At 35.0% G+C, this 19,153-nt stretch overlaps 1 protein-coding gene across 1 annotated transcript in view; it reads left to right on the forward strand.

Moving 5' to 3' along the window:
• Positions 1 to 19,153, forward strand: part of LOC108730843 (uncharacterized) — a 167,925-nt gene that overhangs the window by 126,924 nt on the left and 21,848 nt on the right. The window lies entirely within an intron of this gene.

A 19,153-nucleotide genomic window follows, 5' to 3' on the forward strand; every position in this document is an offset into this window, starting at 1 on the left:
TCCTGCAAACATCGAATCTATCTTCGTGAGACTATCTTCCGCTTCATTGCCAAACTGATATTTTTACAATTTTTTCACCAGAGAATCAGTTAAGTATTTTATGGCAAAGATTATTTTAAAAAGTTTATAAGATTTTTTATTATGAAGAAAATCTTACAAGTACTTTAAACATAAATCTTAAATAGATGAAAATGTTTTAACGATCCTTCACTGAACGGAGATAAATCGGATAATTAGTAAAGTCTTAAAATCAAATTACCGCTTTAAGCTAAGACTATTTTAATAGTAATATCGAGAAGATTACACACCGTTCGAACATGAATAATTTAATTGATTTTCAAAGATTCTCAGACCTTTTAAGATCTTTTTTGTAACCACAGCATGGTACTCGCGGTAACGAAATTCAAGGGGCAACGACTCATATTAACTCGCTAATTATCTTTGCCTACAGTCCATCCTATCGCCCTGCTTCACTGAATCCACTTCATCCACTTCTCTGCTTCCGACCTCTCTTTGACTCGTGTCACCTCTACTTCCGCTTTCCCATAGGGCAAAGGGATGACTCGCCTACTAAATTCCTCCCCTTACTCGGCCTCACTTACCACTTAATTACCAAACTTCTGTCGCTAATCCAATATATACCCTCTCGCAGCTCGTTCTCCCTCGCCATTTTCTCACCAACCTTCCTTTCCTTCTTTGACTTTTGAGCGTTTATAATAACGTAATCTACACTTGCTAATGCTTCCAACAGATTTGTCAATCCATTTTACATAAAAAATAAAAGATAATTTGCACAACGTAAAAAATGATAGAAATATAATTCAATTTAATTTTTTCAATGTAAATTTGAAAACATAATTTTCTTACTATTAATGAATCTTAATTAATCTATTGTATGTATATTTTTCTTATTCTTGATATTTTAATATTGCTCTTATATAGATAATATTGATGTAAATATTATCTTAAGAGTTTCAAACAATCCGAATCGTTATTTGTCACGTATAGTCTTTGCAGTTAAAATACGTTTATACAATTACCGTAATACCTGTATATGCGTCATTTTATTTTTCTCGCAAAGCATTTTCACGAGTGGCTATCAAGAGCCAGTTTCAACCCCCCCGAGAAGGAGAGTTGCTCGCAGCTGCGCTTGCGACCTCACTGTTTCCATTAAACTTCACGCTTCCGGAACTCCATTAAACTGAAAATCAGACCGCCTAATGTAATGCCCATTTCGTACAACAACGCGCCCATTATCGCCCCAAAGTGTCCGGCTTCACGAAATCGAGAACGTTTGTTTACGCCACTTGGCTTGTTGAAAGCTTTGAATAATGGGGGCATGATCGGGTGTAGAAATAAAAGTTAGTAAATAGACTGTATGATTACGTACACTATTGCGAGACATGTTCGCAACACGAGCGACAGTTGAATAATAAATTCAGTAATTCTACCTTTATTTATAATATATGTATATATTTAAATATATATATAATATATAAATTCATATAATTATAGTAGTAATATATACAATAAAATTTATAATAATTTAACTGATAATTTAATTAATAATTATTTATTAATTTAAGAAATTGTGAAAGCAGGTTCATAAATTCCTTGAAACAGCAAACGAATTTAATGTGCCAAAATTTATTATATTATGAAAGGCACGTTCCCAAAATTACATTTGCAACGGAAAATGCGATGCGGCGTAGCATACCTACGTCTGCGAAAAGACTAAAATATTTAGTCTTTAAATAGAAAGAAGAAAGTTACTAAGGCGAAAAAGGAAAATTTAATTAAAAAATTACAATATAACAGATTTAATCTGGAATTTTCTCGGGATATTTTCTTAGGATGGCATATTTACATGCTAACCCAATTATACCGAGCAAAATAAAATCATGATTTAAAATTAATTTCGTGAAAGTTCACAGTAGATGCTATTCTCAAGTGGCAAAATATACGCAAATATCTCTCGAGTATATGCAATTAAAGATTCAATCTATATATATGTATAAATATACACATATATATATATATAAATGTATATATCGGGGTCAGTCATGTGGAATCTCAGTCAGTCTAGTGTCCTCATGGATAGTAATAACAATATAAAAAATGCATTATCGTAATTATAATTATAAAAAATAGAGTATTTTGATATCATATTACATGAGATATATCTTTTTTAGACAAAGATTTATAAGTCTTTAAAAAATATTTTATTTAATATGATTTAAAAATATTCTAAAATTATAATTAATTATATATCATAAATTTATCAGATTCTAAAAAACTTTTATATGTAACGTTGGCAAATAATGCTATATGAGATATCGTCATTAAGATAAATTCTCTTAATGAATTAAGATAAATGATAGCAATCAAACCAATATATTTTAAATTATTAAAAACATTGAATTATCTGATTATACTTTCCAATAGATTATTAGAACAACTTTCGTGGAATAATATTTTCTTAAACACAAGAGATATCTGGAGTGGTCAACATTTGCAGTTAATATTTATTCCGGTCGATTAATTATCAATTGTTAATGTTGACCTCGGGCGAATGCAATTTTATGTAAACGGCTAATAGGCGCGCGACGTGTTAATTATCCTCGAGTATGGTTGTCCACGTGGGGATAATTAGTGTCTCTTGAGGCTAGTGTGTACGGACGTGCTGGAGTATGAGCCACCGACCACGGATATGGATAAATTGAGGTCTACGGCGGTGAGCCAAATCATCGTGAGGCGAATTAGCCAAATCGACCCGAAAATGGTGCAGCGCCCTAAATTAATTTAAATGTCAGAAATTGAATTAGGGGGATACACCCTTTCACACGTGTCGGAAGCATGATGTCGATTACTGTCGGGTCCATATTTCTCTCAAAGATTGATGACATGGGAAAAAATCGCGCAATAACGTTACGCAATATTGTTATTGTAACGTCACATACAATAGGCCTGTTCTTTTTGGCTGAACTTTAGCACTAGTTCATCTTCCTTCCTTTTTTTCCTCCTGGAGAGAACTGGTACAAAAGTTCAGCCAAAAAGAACAGGCCTAATAATACCATTGTAATCGATAAAACACATATTAAGGTAAACCAGTGTCTGTACATGTACCTATGTCCGGATACTTACACAAAATTTATTATTATTAATCTCAAATGCTTTTTTTATTACTGTATTATAATTTAATTGCATTTAAAAATTACAATTAAATTATAATATTATGTTTTAAAAAGCACATTTGAGACCATTATTAACTTAAATAAATAAAGTATTATATAAATGTCCGGACAAAGGTACATGTTACATGTCCAATCACTGGGATCGGACAGTACCTCTGTACAGTTCTGGACAGTTACACAAAACTTTATTTATTTAAATTAATATTAATGCTTTTTACCTTAAAGACCAATTTGAATTAGTTGTCTTTTGTCATTAAACATCTATTTATATTAATATTTCCCGTCAGCACACTAATTTTCTAATTGTGGTCGAACATTGAGACAATTACGTCCCAGTGTCCGACCAGCTGTTCGGCCACTGGTACATGGACGCATTCTATTACTTATTTAAATATTTTAATTAATAATTGTTATATAAGTGGGTTCAAATAATTTTTCCTTGCTTAAGGGAATCTTGAGTTTTCAAATGAATACAAATATCTATATTAAAAACTTTTTAATATTATAAATTGTATTATTTATGACAATCTACGCTTAAACATCCGGCTATTGGTACATTTACTTTACTAAAAAACGGTCTTATATGTTCAAATATTTCTTTTAAAACTTATGTTTAATTCGCGAACTAAATGCAGTCACTAGTAAATGCTTTCTTCGTACAACAGTGCTAATTCGCCCGCTCAAAAATATCATTCAAATCGCGGATCGTGAGATATATCCAAATTTTCCCCCGGGATAACTCACGATCACGCTCTGGGGGCTGGTAACGCATAACGCATGAATTACTATAGTCGAGTGCTACAGATAAAGGGCTACATTCGCGCCAGCGTGCGGAATCGGCGTGGAGCGGATTAGGCAGATTAAACAGATTAAGCTGAAGCAGTAGGGACCGTTTGCCTGTCTTTCGCACAGGGGGATCGTTCAAACCCCACCGCCGTATCAACGTCAACGCCCCAAACTTCGCGATAGGGAGCCACTTTGGCAAAGACGAAATAGCACGTAACATAGTGGCAGCAGTCTATGTGCGTGTATGCATACTTACTACATGTGAAACTCTAACCCCGCGATTGTACGTCATTGCAATTGACGACGTACTTCTTAATGTTGAATAATTTATGAATTTGAATTCATGACATGCTCTTATCAGCGTACACTCGGCAGCAAAAAGATTACGACACTTTTTTTTCGATGGATTTTGGAACTCAGTCTTGCTTGTAAAGCGATTAAATGTAATTGAATAGACCCATAAGTAAGAATCAATCGCGCGGTGAGCAAGTCACATTCCGAAATCCATCGAAAAAAAATTGTCGCAATCTTTCCGCTGCCGAGTGTACCTACTGTTACAGTATAGTTCTATTGGCTTAGCGTCGAGACGTTACCGCGTCTCCAGATAACTTTTGTAAGTATAAACAATATTTTGTATCTAAATTTGTATCTGATTTACTGGCAATGTATCTATAATTGTATCTAGTTATTGGCAAAATAATTATTTTTCACAATTTGTGTCTAAAGATCATTCAGACAATATGTATTGTAGATAATACGTATTGTCTAGGTAGTCTTTAGAAACAAATTGTGAAAAATAATCATTTTGTTAATAACTACACAATAGATTTTTACATCATAAAAGGATATTATTGTTATAATCTTCCCCCCGAAGCCTCGAGGATACTGAAAATTGGATTTTGGTTAGGGATAAAATGGCGGAATATATCGGCGTATCTGAGGAAAATGCAGAGCACGCAATCGGCAGGGCAAACATCAAGGGTGTACCTTCGAAAGCGCTGGCTACGTGTTTGGCTCCACCAAACGCGTGAAGAGAACCATGATTACTTTTCTACTCGTGCTATCGTGAATGTATACAAATATTATACATATAATAATCTATATGCAGCATGTGCAACTTATTTCTGATACACGGATTTATGTAGAAAAAATGAACACCTTTCAATTGTAAGATAATAATAGAAGATTTCAAGAAACAAATAAAAGAGTCAAATAGTACTTTGCTTTTAAAGAAAAATTCGTAACGTAAATATCTCTATTACTTTTGAAGATGCAAAAACATTGTTAGTTTTCAAATCAAAAGAATATTTCGGAAGGAAACTAAGTAACCCACTTTTGCGAAAGATAGGGCTCGAATCTTACGCACTCGTACAATCAGATACAAAAAGTGCAAAGTAAAGTAAAAGAAAAACCAAAGCAAAAAGCACAGCCGATGAAGTTACTCTGCCTCGGCTGTTTCAAACACCGACGAGAAAACGCAAGAATTTATAACTGATGACGTATTGTAAGTCTTCCAAGCACATAAAGATTTATTATTGCCTGCCGCGTTTTTACGTCCACGGGCATTTTCAGTGTGGAGTTGAAAAGAAGTCACGTCGCGTACTTAGGATAAACTTTCGTTTCGTCGGTGAGGGCTTTGCCATAGTTCAGGAAAAGTATCATGTCTGTATACAAACCGATACCTGCGAATTGTGCGAAATACTTTCGACCTCGTTTTCGAAATGGCATGAGAATAAGACGAGGAGATACCGAACGCGCGGCCGTACGATTTATATGAAATCAATAAACGATAATGGCACTACGCGGACTCGAGCTGGGCAGCTAAAACGGATGGAGTAAATAAAATCAACGACTTCTGGTTAAAGAAAAATCGATAACTGTTTTATCTAGAGACTACGTAGATTCGAAGGAAAAATCGCAATTTGAAATTGATACGAAGAAAAAACATTTTTTAATAGAACGTTAGCTATCGGACTCAGAAAATATTTCTCGTTATTAAATAATTTACTCCATGCGTTATTTTGCATAGAGTAAATAAGAGATCATCTTTTATCTGACAGAGACCCTTATTAATGTTTCATAGGATTATAAGAGAGGCAAATAAGAAAACGAGAGATGCAAATTTTGAATACAGAAGATGGGAACATGAAATGTAAAGAAGCAATTTCCTTTCAATTTTTCATAAACTAATCTTTCCTTAATTAAAACGAGCAAGAAATGACTTTCTCTATTATTGTCTTACGTTTTTATTATTAATATATTATGCGTCTAATAACAACGATCTAAAGTATATTTTTTCATTTTGCCTCTCCCTAAAATTTCTAGTAACGGAATTTTTCTTTACACAAAATTACATTAATAAACTCGTAATGGATTAGCCCATCATTGCGCCGCACATAGAATATTACATACCACAACAACGAATTATATTTATTAAATGGAAAACCGACCGGGGGGAAGCAACGCGATGTATTTCAGAATCATTACAACTTTGACATATCCATATCAACAATGTTTCCTGCAAATAACTCTTTTCGACGTGCTGCCGTACTCGCGCATCCGGAATGTATGAGCCGCGTGAAATATGCTTCGCCAATATACGCGTATATCGGCGAGAGCTACTCGCTCTCTAACGAAGCAAAAATTTATGGACTCCACGGAATTTAGCTCTCCGTTTCATCGGCTCGTGGAGCACGCTCGTCGTCGCCGCGGCCGTTGCAACAGCTGCAGCAACTTCACTTCAAAGCCAGTGGCGGAATCAAAATTGAAGCTTGCGATGGCGAGCCTTTATCGACCGGCCGCACAGTCGTACGCGGGCCCAGTGCAAGAGACGAGGACGTATTGCATTGTTAAACGTTCGTTCCAACGATTAAAAAAAAATAGCCATCCGCGCGGCGCACTTATTGTCGTCGACACGCGAACGAGAGCGCTCCTCCGTCGTCGATGACTTTCATTGTTGAAATCCGCAGCAGGGACAGTGATAAACGAGCGCGATGAATGCATTGCGACCGCTTTTCGAGAGCTCGCTCTCACAGGTCGCGAGAAAAGAACGAGTTGAATGCCGTGCGTGTCGGAAAAATCCGACGCGTTATTTATGATTTAATCCGTTATTGGCTGAAATCAGCTCCCTTTCTAAAAATTTCTTTTTTGACAAAAATCGAAGATAGGATTAAACAGGAACAGTGATATTTTTACAAATGTTATTAATTTATTTTTCACTTTCTCTTCTTAAGAATGGATTTTTATTATTTTATATTTCGCATTATTATACATCATATGCTTTGAGCGCCACATGAAATGCGCGTATTAATTATTCTTTCAACGTGCAATTATATACTTGCAAGTTAATATTGACTTACAAGGATACCTAAGAATTAAGGTTAAATGGATTTCTAAGTAAATTTTTATTTCCGCTTTGTTTGACTTCATTAACGACTATTCTCCGAATCACGCGACAGCAAAACTTTGTAAAGTCCATGAGAAACTCTAGAGACTTAAATTACGGCTTAATTCGTAACTCCGCGTAAACCAAAAATCTCATTAGTCATTGGTACTGATACTAATTATTTAACAATGATAAAAATGTATCTACTTAATAATTCTATCTTCTTATAAAAATCAAGTCAGTTTTGCGAAAAAACAGCAAATCTCGAAATATCTAACAATATCTCAATGTAGAGCAAGAAATCGCGAGATAGATGCAGAAGTTTAAAATCCTAAACGGCAGTTTCAATAACCTCGGAAATCGAGTTTTGGGGCGCATTATCGAGCTTAGCATGGGATCATCCCTGCGGGATCGCGCGATCGCGTGCAAAGTGTTATTGGAAATTACGATTTTGATTCAATAACTCGCCGACCCGCTTACAAAATTCACCATTGTGATTTCGACAAAACGATTCTGAAGCGGATTAGCAATAATAACGCGATGCGATATCATTCTACCCCTGGGATTGGAGGGACGGAAGGGAATAAATTCGTAGATCCGACTGATACGCGTGATTTGATACTGGTATTAAAATCGGTCGTGGATAATCGCATCTATTAAACAAAGTATATTCAACGTGTATAGTGCATCCCCTGTAATATATATCTATTATATTAACCAGTAACATATATAACGTTTATAGTTGCACTGAAAAAAAAGTTGTTCATTTGATTAAATTTAATTCATCTTTATTTCTTTCGATAAAAAACGATGTATTTAAAGTCAAACATATTATATTTGACTCAATTACATACTCTAATTAAAGAAATAAAAACAGCTAAATGAATTGAGTCAAATAAATAATTTTTTTCTCAGTGTGTGTGCAACTCTTGAAATAGACGAATTTAGATTTGATATGTATAGAGATGATGGGAAGCGCTCAAAGCTCTATTAAAATTTATTATTTTATTGAATTATATACATATATATATATATATACACATGTATGTACAAATACATTATATATTAAATATATTCATCAAGTTATTCAATACAAAGTTAAATAAATTACAGTTTATATTAATAAGATTAATATTATAGACGAATGAAATAATTTAATCTTATATTATAAGTAATGACTTTAGTTGATTATATATATTTGCTTCTAGAATGTCGTTTCTAATTTACTCGATGCAGATTACAATTAACGAAATGGATCGATAATATAACTATATGTTTTTATATCCGTTTTTAAATATCATTCACACGTGATAATAGATTTTTCGTTAAGCATGTACAATCGCGCATTCGACACATCGCGGTTCACAAATCATCGCGATGATGATAAGCACCACCAATAATTTATTGACAAACGTTATCAGTGAGCTAACACCTTGCAAATATAATTATCAGTAGCGATGATTATATCGACGAATGACATTTAGAAAATCAGATATACGTTCCAGAATAATACCAGCTTTAACAAATATATTTAAACAACTGTCGCTTGGCATATCGTTTTTCAATAAAAATATAACAAATAATGCATCATAAAAATAAAATAATAATTAACTAAACTCGATTAATACGTTCATAAATATGCATATAGTACAGTATAAAACAAAATACCGTGCAAACTTTTTAATAGAGTGAATGCCATATAAAATTCATATTCATTAAATTATATCAATAGCTCTAACTCGTAATTGAAAATTGCATAATAAATCCACGAAGCGTTCGCCGTCTGTCCGTAAGATTATTACGCGCGCACCTGTTCAGAATACGCAATATAAACTATTTAACGGGAGCAATTCGTTGGTAACGAAACTATGCAAACTATTGAGTATTATTAGAAAAATAATATTAAAATTTCTACGAGAAATCTCGTTATCACCGCAGCTTGACCATTCTAGTCTGTATAAACTCACTACAAAAGCAACGGTTATCGAATAAACTCATACCTTGTACTAATTCCACGACAGTATGGAACTGGGGCTTTATTAAATTACGTTAATTATACTGACGCGTAATGGAAAGCTACATTATGAACAAGGAAATGATGTGTGCAAAATTCTCAAATGCATGAGCGATGGAAAATTTAATGACAACGATTAATCGGACATGATTTGCTTAATATAATAGAGTATAGGCTACAACAATTAAAACGCTGCAGGTACAATTTTTTCGATTATTGCATATCGAAAATGAAAAATTCTGAGAAACCCAAGAAACATAGGACGAATTTATGTTAAAATCATATTAATATTTTTAATATTGTTATATTTAATATTACGTCGAAAGCTCAAATGACGTATAATAAAGAAGATTTTATAACTGTATAAAATTACATGGCATTCATCTAAACTGCATCGCGTAAGAAAAGAAAGTAAAAAACAAAAAAAGATTGAAAATGCTGAATATGCTCCATTTAATAAAGCATTCAAAAAATCAAGGAATTGTCCAAAAATCGAATCTAACACGGAAAAAACAGTATGGTTGGTCTACACAGAAATCTGGTGATGCCAATCAGATTAAATAGTAAAATATGTAACAACTATTTAGGCTATGTTCAGGTTTCCACCCGAGTGCCACCCAGGTATCCTCTATCCTTATTCTTTATCGAACGTTAAACAAGGATGACATGACATCCGGGGAGCACTCAAGTGGAAATCTGAACACGCCCTTATGTGGTTGCTTGAACCATAGTACAATGGTTAGGTTAGGTTATGTTGCAGCAATGACGGCATATACATACTATATTTTTAATTGTAAACGTGGTGAATCGCTTTTGCTTTTTGAAATTGCAACTTAATTTATAGCATGATGTAACAAGAAATTAATTCTTATTAATACTTTAATTCCTATTACATCATGCTTTATAATGCACAATTGACGCAACTCTACGGATATATAACTTATCCATAGTAAATGATCCCCCAACCACGTTTTGGTTGTCACAACCAGATCACGCCTAACTACATTGATGTAGTTGACACATCAATGTAAATAAATCGTATCAACCATACATATTCTTATCACATAAAGATAAGAATGAGGTTTCTATATTGCTCGCTACTAAATACTTTTAGTTATGTGAACTATATCTTTTTTTTCAGTGAAAGAATTGCAGGCTGCATATATTGTATAACCCAGCGACAGGAACAACGACACGGACTTTAACGTCGTTATTCAATTATGAGCTTGACGAATTTATACATGGTGGTTTAGAACTCGCACGTGTCAATCTGGAAATTTTCGTCCCTCCTGGATCGGTTTTCCAGTTTCCAATTTCGCGAAATTCGTTGGCCACCTCTACCGTCGGCTGTTTCGATCGGCTATACCGCCACCTACGTTGCAATTTGTCACGGTTCTCTAACCATCGACGTACTAACCAACGCGGTGGTTACGAGAAAAGCAGCCCCGTCCCCCCCGCCCATCTGATGCAAACGCCGAACTCTACTTCTCGCCTCTCCCTCCCTCCCTCCTCCCTCTCTCTCTCTCTCTCTCTCTCTCTCGTCGGCAAGTAAACGATGTAAAATTAGCAACAATTATTAAATTACAGTGCCGGCCACCGGTTGCTAATTACCGTGGACCCCACTGGTATTAACAGATTTTATTGGGCAAATCCGATTAATGGGAGCCGTCGGGCAATCGATGCGCTGATAGCGAGAAGCTCGTTTCCCTGCTAACGATCGCAATTAATTGTAATTGGCAATAACACGAAATATTTACAAAAATAATGATTACGAGTTGTGCAATAACTAAATTTTTTAGGACAGTATTAAAGGATTGTCCAGCATAAGCTATTTCTATCAAAACTAAAATTTATGGACTGCTATTACGATTAAAAGTGTCTATCTTTATATTTAATTTAAAGTACACAACTTTTATATTTTTGGTCTACTGTATATTGGGATTAAAATTGAAAATACATTCATTTATATTATTTATTATCATTTGTATGTTAAGAAAAATAAATTTACTTATCGTTTGTAACGTTTGATCTATTTCATTGCTGAGCATAATTAAGAAATAAAGCTATAAAAGTCATAAATGAAAATTGCATTCCAAGTAATTTGACGAGCAATGCAAATGGGTTCAATTTTACGTGACATTCCATTAATACATTTCAAGAATAGTTCGTCAGTACAGCCTCCTCAGAGCCGGCGCTCTTATTACCATTTCTCTTTGCTGCACTATCCGCAGTGCGAGTGATACACATTTTCCTCTCTCGCTCTACCTCTGTTCTAACGCTCTAACCAAAACCACAAGGTGATATAGGAGTGGCTTTGCGGTGTTGCGCTTGTCTCTGCGGAATAGCGTGGAAGCGTGGAACACGGTTTGCCTTGCGTTGCACACGCACGCCAGAGTACGTAAAAAGACTCTGAGCGCAAGATGAATTACTGATTTTGCGCGCAATCATAATCCATATTTCCGGCTATCGAACACGATAGAGCTATAGGATTAATCATTTAAAAATGCGAGATATCCCATTTAAATGATCACGACGCGTCATAGTCATTAATTTATTTTCAAAAAAATTAGAAAATTTGAATACAAGGAGTAAAGCTTAGAATAAACAATTATAAAGATAAAAAGGATAGTAAATTAATTTGCAGAGGAAAAAGTTAATGCAAAAAATTAAAATCCTACTTCTCTCAAGCTTGTATCTTTTTAAGGTAAGGATTTAACGATATTTAAATGATCTGAATTAATTGTTCGTATTTATATCGAATTATGCAATTCCACAAAAGCAGCTGCTACAAAAACTTTGATTATTTCAAATTCATTAATAATCGTTCTTTAGTAATTAATAAGAGCGCATAATTGATGGAAATGCTCGTCGATATTCATTTCATAACTGCAAAAGTATTCCAAAGAGATAAATATTCCCCATGCTCAATTTTTATAGACAATAATAAAATGCGCATACAACAGTAAAAAGAACAGCATCTCCATTTTTCTCACTCGAAAAAAATTCTTTATAATGAACGGCATGTAGAAACATTCAACGTATGAGGAATTTATCGATACGTATTATAAACATTATACGCGTAATGAATATGTAAAATGATTATGGATATCGTTATCGCGCATTACCAACGTATTGCGATAATTCTGATCGATTTAAACGTTTAATTATTTCGCGAATGTCAGTAATTACGAGCACCGTTATACTTATGTAATGTCGTTTCCGTTGTAATTATGCATTTACTATTGTGAACGATATACCGGCGTTGTTAATAACTCAGCATTCATTGTGACAAACGATAATCGAGACCCTAAGAGGCGAAGTTTATCGACCCTTTTGTTACATACCGCGCATGCATGCGTGAGAACAGGTTCTCGGTATATTAACGTATTACTTTAATACTCAGCTAATATCTTTAACATACATTATGAATATATTATAAAGATATCAAAAGGATAATATGCATAAATATGAAAATATCGTTTGATACATTAATCTTATAAAGGTAAAATATCGAAATTTTTATACATATATTTGTACTTAATTTAATAACCTTTCGTTAGTAATTAATGAAGGCGTATAATTTATATGCGTATTTGCATTTAATTAATTTTTTATCATTAAACTCCTCGAAACGCGCTATCAAAATCGTAAAAAAAAAAACACCAAAATACGAGTATTAATTATTATTAATTATACACACTTGCTTGCATAAATAAAGAATATAAAAAATAATTTATATTACGTAATGAATCAAACTTAATTTTTAATTGTTGCATGAGTAGATAATGTTAAGGGCAAAAATAAAAGGCAGAACCGAGTAAGAGGATCAAGCCAGGTACCTATGCTCACGTAAAGTACATGTATTACGACGTACCACTAAAAATTAACGCCTGCAGGAGTGCACGGCACAAACTTTTATCCCGTTTTCTTATTTTTCACAAGTAACCTTTCTATCCGACTTTGCTCTACTTTGTCTTATTTAATTGAACATCGCTCGATTCTCTCTAGTTTTCCATCACTTGTCCATCGCGTATCAAGACGTCCTGATCGTTATAAACTGAAATTTGGAGTCCGTAGTTTCGTCATCCTCGTTCTAAATAAGCAAAAAGTGATAACGCTATGGAATTACACCGACGCAGTCGAGTCGGACGTGCGCTGGAGCAAACATTCATTCGCGTCCACATGCGCGCTGCGCATCCGCGGTTCTCGCAAGGACAGATATCGCTTGTTGGCAGACTGCGATAGTGAACGACGTGGCCAACGGCGTCGGATAATTCAGAGAGAAATAGTAGATGCGCTGCAGCGTCACCAGCGGACCTCAGTAACCACAGATTTACGAGCGTCACGCTGCTCGCCGCAACGTAAAATTAGAGCGCTTCCGGAAATGCGTTCGACCTCTTCCCGAAACGTCAACCCCGAAATCCCTCCTCATCGAACGAGAGCGACGATTTAACTAACGTCACTCTGAATCAGCTTAACTCCTGAAGGACGAATTGAAGGTGGTAAAAAAAGAACGAGAGAAATGCTATCGGTCGATTTTTTTGTTGCTACATCCTGTGTGACATCTTGATTAATTGAATTATATATTAAAAGTTGAGATCATAAATTGTAAAGTATTCTTATTTCATAATATCATTAAAATCGAAAACTAACCGAGTGTATAGTACATCTTTTAATACAGTATATCTTTTCACAGAGTTTATCAGATTTTAATGCTTCTTCTCATAAACAGAAGATCGTAATGAGTAATTAAATGAAAGATCAACCGTAGATGTATACACTTATTCAATGTTACGAGCCAACTTGTTGGCACCTAACACCTTTGGAAGCTCCCGGTTTCAATTATGACTCGTTAGTCGTAACTACGTAAGAGACTAGACTGGCAGCGAGCGAAACATTGTTTCTCGAAGCGCGCGCGGCGGCATCGGTAATTAATAATTTACATAATACATATTTACGGTAGCGTTGTGTTGTAAGTCCGACAACCCTGCCGCAAGTCCGCGAGCGACGACGATGGCGGATACGGCAACGGCGCGGAAAGTTTACAGAATTAATTTACACCGGGCCGCTCACGAACAACGGTTACTGCGGGTATTTCACCCCGGCGAGCCGCGCCACGTCGCGTCGCCTATACTATATGCAACGGGTGTCCCGTACTGTTCTCTCCTGCCATGAATGAATGACGAGGTGATCCTCGACACGACGCACATACGGTAGACGAGAAGAGACGAGGGTGAGCATCTGCGCGATGCTTCGTCCGTAGAGTTACAACGCCATTCTGTAAGTAGGAGCACTTCAAAAGTCGACGACTGCCATTACTCGACAGCAAGCATTATGTCGCAAGTGCAGCAAGATGTCTTCAGTCGTTCTTGCGATCGACTCAAAACTGAGGAAGTTTATCTACGCGCATTCTAACGCAGGCGTTTATGAGTCGAAATTACGACGCGGCAGCTTGAAATTAAAACTGTTTGGTGATGGATCGTCTCTCCTTGAAGAGCGACACGGCGTACTCGAAATGTGCTTATAATGCACTCGCAGCTTCATCCGTTGTAATTCCTTGCAAAGGTGACGAATGCTGCGCAACGTTATAGTTCAGAAATTTGTCATTGATCGACGATCGACAATCCTTATCATCAATCCTACTCATCCATCTAATATACTATATCAAATCCACAATCAAGTTACTAACGGAGGATATTCCTATTTTCCGCCATCCGAGATTTCATTCGATTTACATGAAAACGTCCTTTCACGCCGGGTTTGAAAACCGATTAGCCACATCCCAATTCACGGGAAATCAGTGGGAAAGGTCAATTAATCGTACGACTAAGAGGAGACTAATGAGTGCGCATTACCAGGTAGATCGTCCGACAAACGTCGAGCGATTTAACGCAAGTCACACGAACATGCATGCGAGTAGTTTAAACTTACAAGCCGAGTCCTCGCGTAACCACCAATTGGATGCAGAGCGACAAACGGACTGGTCTATTTGGTCTCGCATGAAGATCCATCTGGAACTACTCGGTCTTTTCACGCGCGATGTAGCGCCGTAACAAACATGTTAACCTGTTCGCGTAACAAGGAACTTAAGTGGAAGATTTTACTCTTTATTCTAAATAATGTCTGTACAGTCGGATATGAAGTAAATATACTGAAATGCAATTTCAACTTTCATTAAATAAAGATAAAATAACATTAACGGTCTACACAGAATGTTTCATAATGATTGTTAAAATTAACACCAAATTATCACGACTTTTAAGTTTGTCATAAAATCTATATAATTTCCTTGTATAATGTTCCCTTTATTTTCTTATTTCCGCTCCCAATTCTTTTCTATTTGTTTCATCTTCTTTATTTCTTTCTTCTTTATCTTCTTCTTTTGTTTTTTTTCCATTTTATGTTCTCTTCGTCTTCTTTTCATTATTCTCTTTTCCTCTTTTCGTACTTAAAAGAGCCCTTGACATCAGAGGTCGCTAAATTACGATACCGCAGTGTACCGTACTAATGAAAACCGTCGCAAGCGTTTGCACAGAAGGGTCGGTGGGCGATGGCCGTGCCTAACGGAGTTCAGTATTGCAGTTAACTTTATCAGAGCCGTTTTTTTGGACAAACGGCCGCGCCAATTTTATTGGCTTGGCGCAAACACAAGCGGGCGTCACGTCAATTAAATCGGACGAACCATACAACCAAACTGTGCTTCCGATAAACGATTCAGTGAAACTTCTCGAACTTTAATACGAAGTTACCACGAAAAGATCTATTCCCTCAAAATGCGCGAGGTTTTACGATCTGCGCGAATCTGTGAAATGATCGCTAAAGAGCTGGATTACCCTAAAAATTTCATGTCAAAAGATCTTAGGATGTTTAATAATCTGAATTATATTGCAACAGTGTCTTTAATACTGAAACAGCCTCAAGTTTTAGTCGAGATGTTTTATGTGCAAAGACATAAAAACAAATTCGCATATTTATTTGATATAACATACGTAATAGAAATGATAAACATTTTGCTTTGAAAATGCAACGCTGAAAAATCTTGACATAAAAAATGTATCATATATAATGACATTTTTTTCCATGAAAAAACTTTCATTTCTTCTTCTATTATAATTGATTATATACTACAAATAGGAGAAAGATCTTATTTTCAAAGCAGATTTTGGTACTTAATAATATTGATATGCAAATTTTCAAATATATTTTTAAGTTCTAAAGAAATTTTTCAATTGTCTAGATAATCTGCGCGATTTCGGACTTGAAACGCAATCATAAACTGAAGGTAGAAATAACATTACAAATTACGCTAATTGTCAATTTAATAATACTATAGATAATAGGTGCTTTCCATCTGATGGAACACACATTGATGTGAATATAAGTTGACAAAGGTGTCGTTCTATCTTTATTACTAATTAAATGTAAAGAAAGATAGAACAATGTTTGTGTCGACTTGTGTCATTAAATGGAAAGCATTATGGAAAGCAAGCCTAATATAATAAGCATCTTAAAATCAGCAAAGAGCTAATTACGAAAGTTATTAAGCATCAAGATCTATGTTGACTAAAAATAGATATCTTTCTTTTATTTGATTTATTCTTACGGTCTAATTTTCACTTATAATTATATTACTGTTTTATGCATGTACCTACTACGCGCAAGTGTATACATAGAATATCAGTCTGTCTTCAAGGTCCTTAACGTCTTGCAAAATGAATTAAAATGAATATTACTTCATGAGATTAACGTTGGTCCGTGTTTTCAGGTCGCGTGATTCAATGTAATTACATATTCCCAGTATGACTGTACGATGACGTGATGTCTAAACACGATGCATAGAACTTTGCGCAGTTACTCAGGGTCTGAGACGGGACCAGAGAGACGAAGTCATGGCTCACTCGGGGAGTTACAGCTGTTTGCGAAGTAATAACGTCGCTAACTCAAATGCTATTCTGTGGCTACAAACGTTGCCTGACATACGCTCAAATTATCGGTACACGTTTCCGAGACACAGGTGTATTTATAATGCACCTGAAATACAAGATGCACAAATATGATACAACTGCCAAGACATGCGAATCTTAATGTTATAACGAGAGGCAATTAAATGAAATTGCTCTATCAAATTTCATTTCTTCCTTTTTCTTTTTTTCTTATACCTATTTTGCAGACACAATTTTATTTTTAAATTTTAGAGGACTGTAATAATTAATGTTCTTAAAAATCTTTAAAGTAATAAGAAGTAAATCTTCATTAATTTTTTGAGATGCACGTGCAGAGGAGAGACACAAGTATCTAAAATAAATAATAAATAAATAATAAATAAATAAATAATAAATAATAAAAATACAAAGAATTGAATGTTTAATTTCATACAACTATTGCAAAATAAATACAGATAAAAGTAATTAGAACAATATGTACGTAAAGATATAAATTTAGACGAGAAAGGGGAGCGAGAAGGGAACAGATTGCGATACTCGGGATGATTGTCGGGGACGAGTAAAAACTGATCGCGTAAATTTATATGATTTGTTCGAGTTTGTCGAGTAAATAACGAGTTCTCTCCGTCGCGCCACTGCGTATTCAGTCCTACGCGATATATCGATCCTATAAGTGTGTCCCACGCACGTGTGTGCGTGTATGAAAATGTGTAGATTAGGTTTCGGGCGACATGGGGCGCTAATGAACGGCGGGTGTCGTTTGCACTCGAGGGGGATTCCGGAGAAAATTTTTAAATTTGTGTTTACGCCCCCAGTCAGATCGGTATCAACCCTTGTACCGTCTGCTCTCGTTTCATGACTTCCACGAGCCTGCGACATCTGACTCTGTGGCAAATGAACGTACAAATATATCTTACGTAAATAGTGACGAGATTTATCTCACAGCATTGCCCCTTGCCATTCTCCCTAGAGTTCCTGCATTCATATCTATTCCCGTTCATACTATCATTCTTATACTCTCTCACTCGTAGGAATATCTCTTTATTTAATCTTACTAATGATCTACAAGTTATGTAGCCAAAAGTGGAAATATTTTTCTTTTTCTTGTACTTTAGAGGGGAAGTGTGCTAGATTCGCGAAATTCGCACACCATATTTTCAATCTTGATTTTTTAGTATAAAAAATGCGGAATTTTTTAATATTTTTATAAGGACCTATGAAAAGTGTTACTATGTGGAACTGTCATTATTTTTTTATATTAATTAATAATAATAGACTACCGAGGCAAGGTAGTCTAATGGCTTAGGACGCTCGTACGGAATACAAGAGATCCGGGTTCGACTTCCGGCCGAGGTAATATTTTTCGCAATAAATTTATTTACAGTTTTTCAGCACAGTAACATCTTGCTAATGTGATGCTTGATTGTGCATCAAAATTATTTAAGAATTGCTTGTCAATTTAATTTAATTCGTGATATTATTCCAATAGTTTAATTGCGTTTATAATCCGGAAAACCAATTCGGCGCGCAGTTTGAAAACTACAAATATGTTATATATGCAAGTACATATATAGTATATATTTAATATATATATAGTATATAATTCACATTGAATTATTTAAAGCGTTAAAAGATCTAGCTTCGACCGGTATAGAAAATAATAACAGTTCCAGTACCACTTTTCATAAGTGTTTTTACAGTTTTTTATCAATATATTAAAAAATTTAAAATTTTTTATATTAAAAAACCAAAATTGAAAATGTAGCAACCGGAGCTCTGTTTAAAAATAATGATAGAGCATAGAAATTTGTTAGACGTAACGAGAAATGTC

The sequence above is a fragment of the Mycetomoellerius zeteki genome, unplaced genomic scaffold (assembly GCF_001594055.1).
Source record: "Mycetomoellerius zeteki isolate Tzet28-1 unplaced genomic scaffold, Tzet1.0 scaffold98, whole genome shotgun sequence".
In the NCBI taxonomy this organism is placed as follows: domain Eukaryota; kingdom Metazoa; phylum Arthropoda; class Insecta; order Hymenoptera; family Formicidae; genus Mycetomoellerius; species Mycetomoellerius zeteki.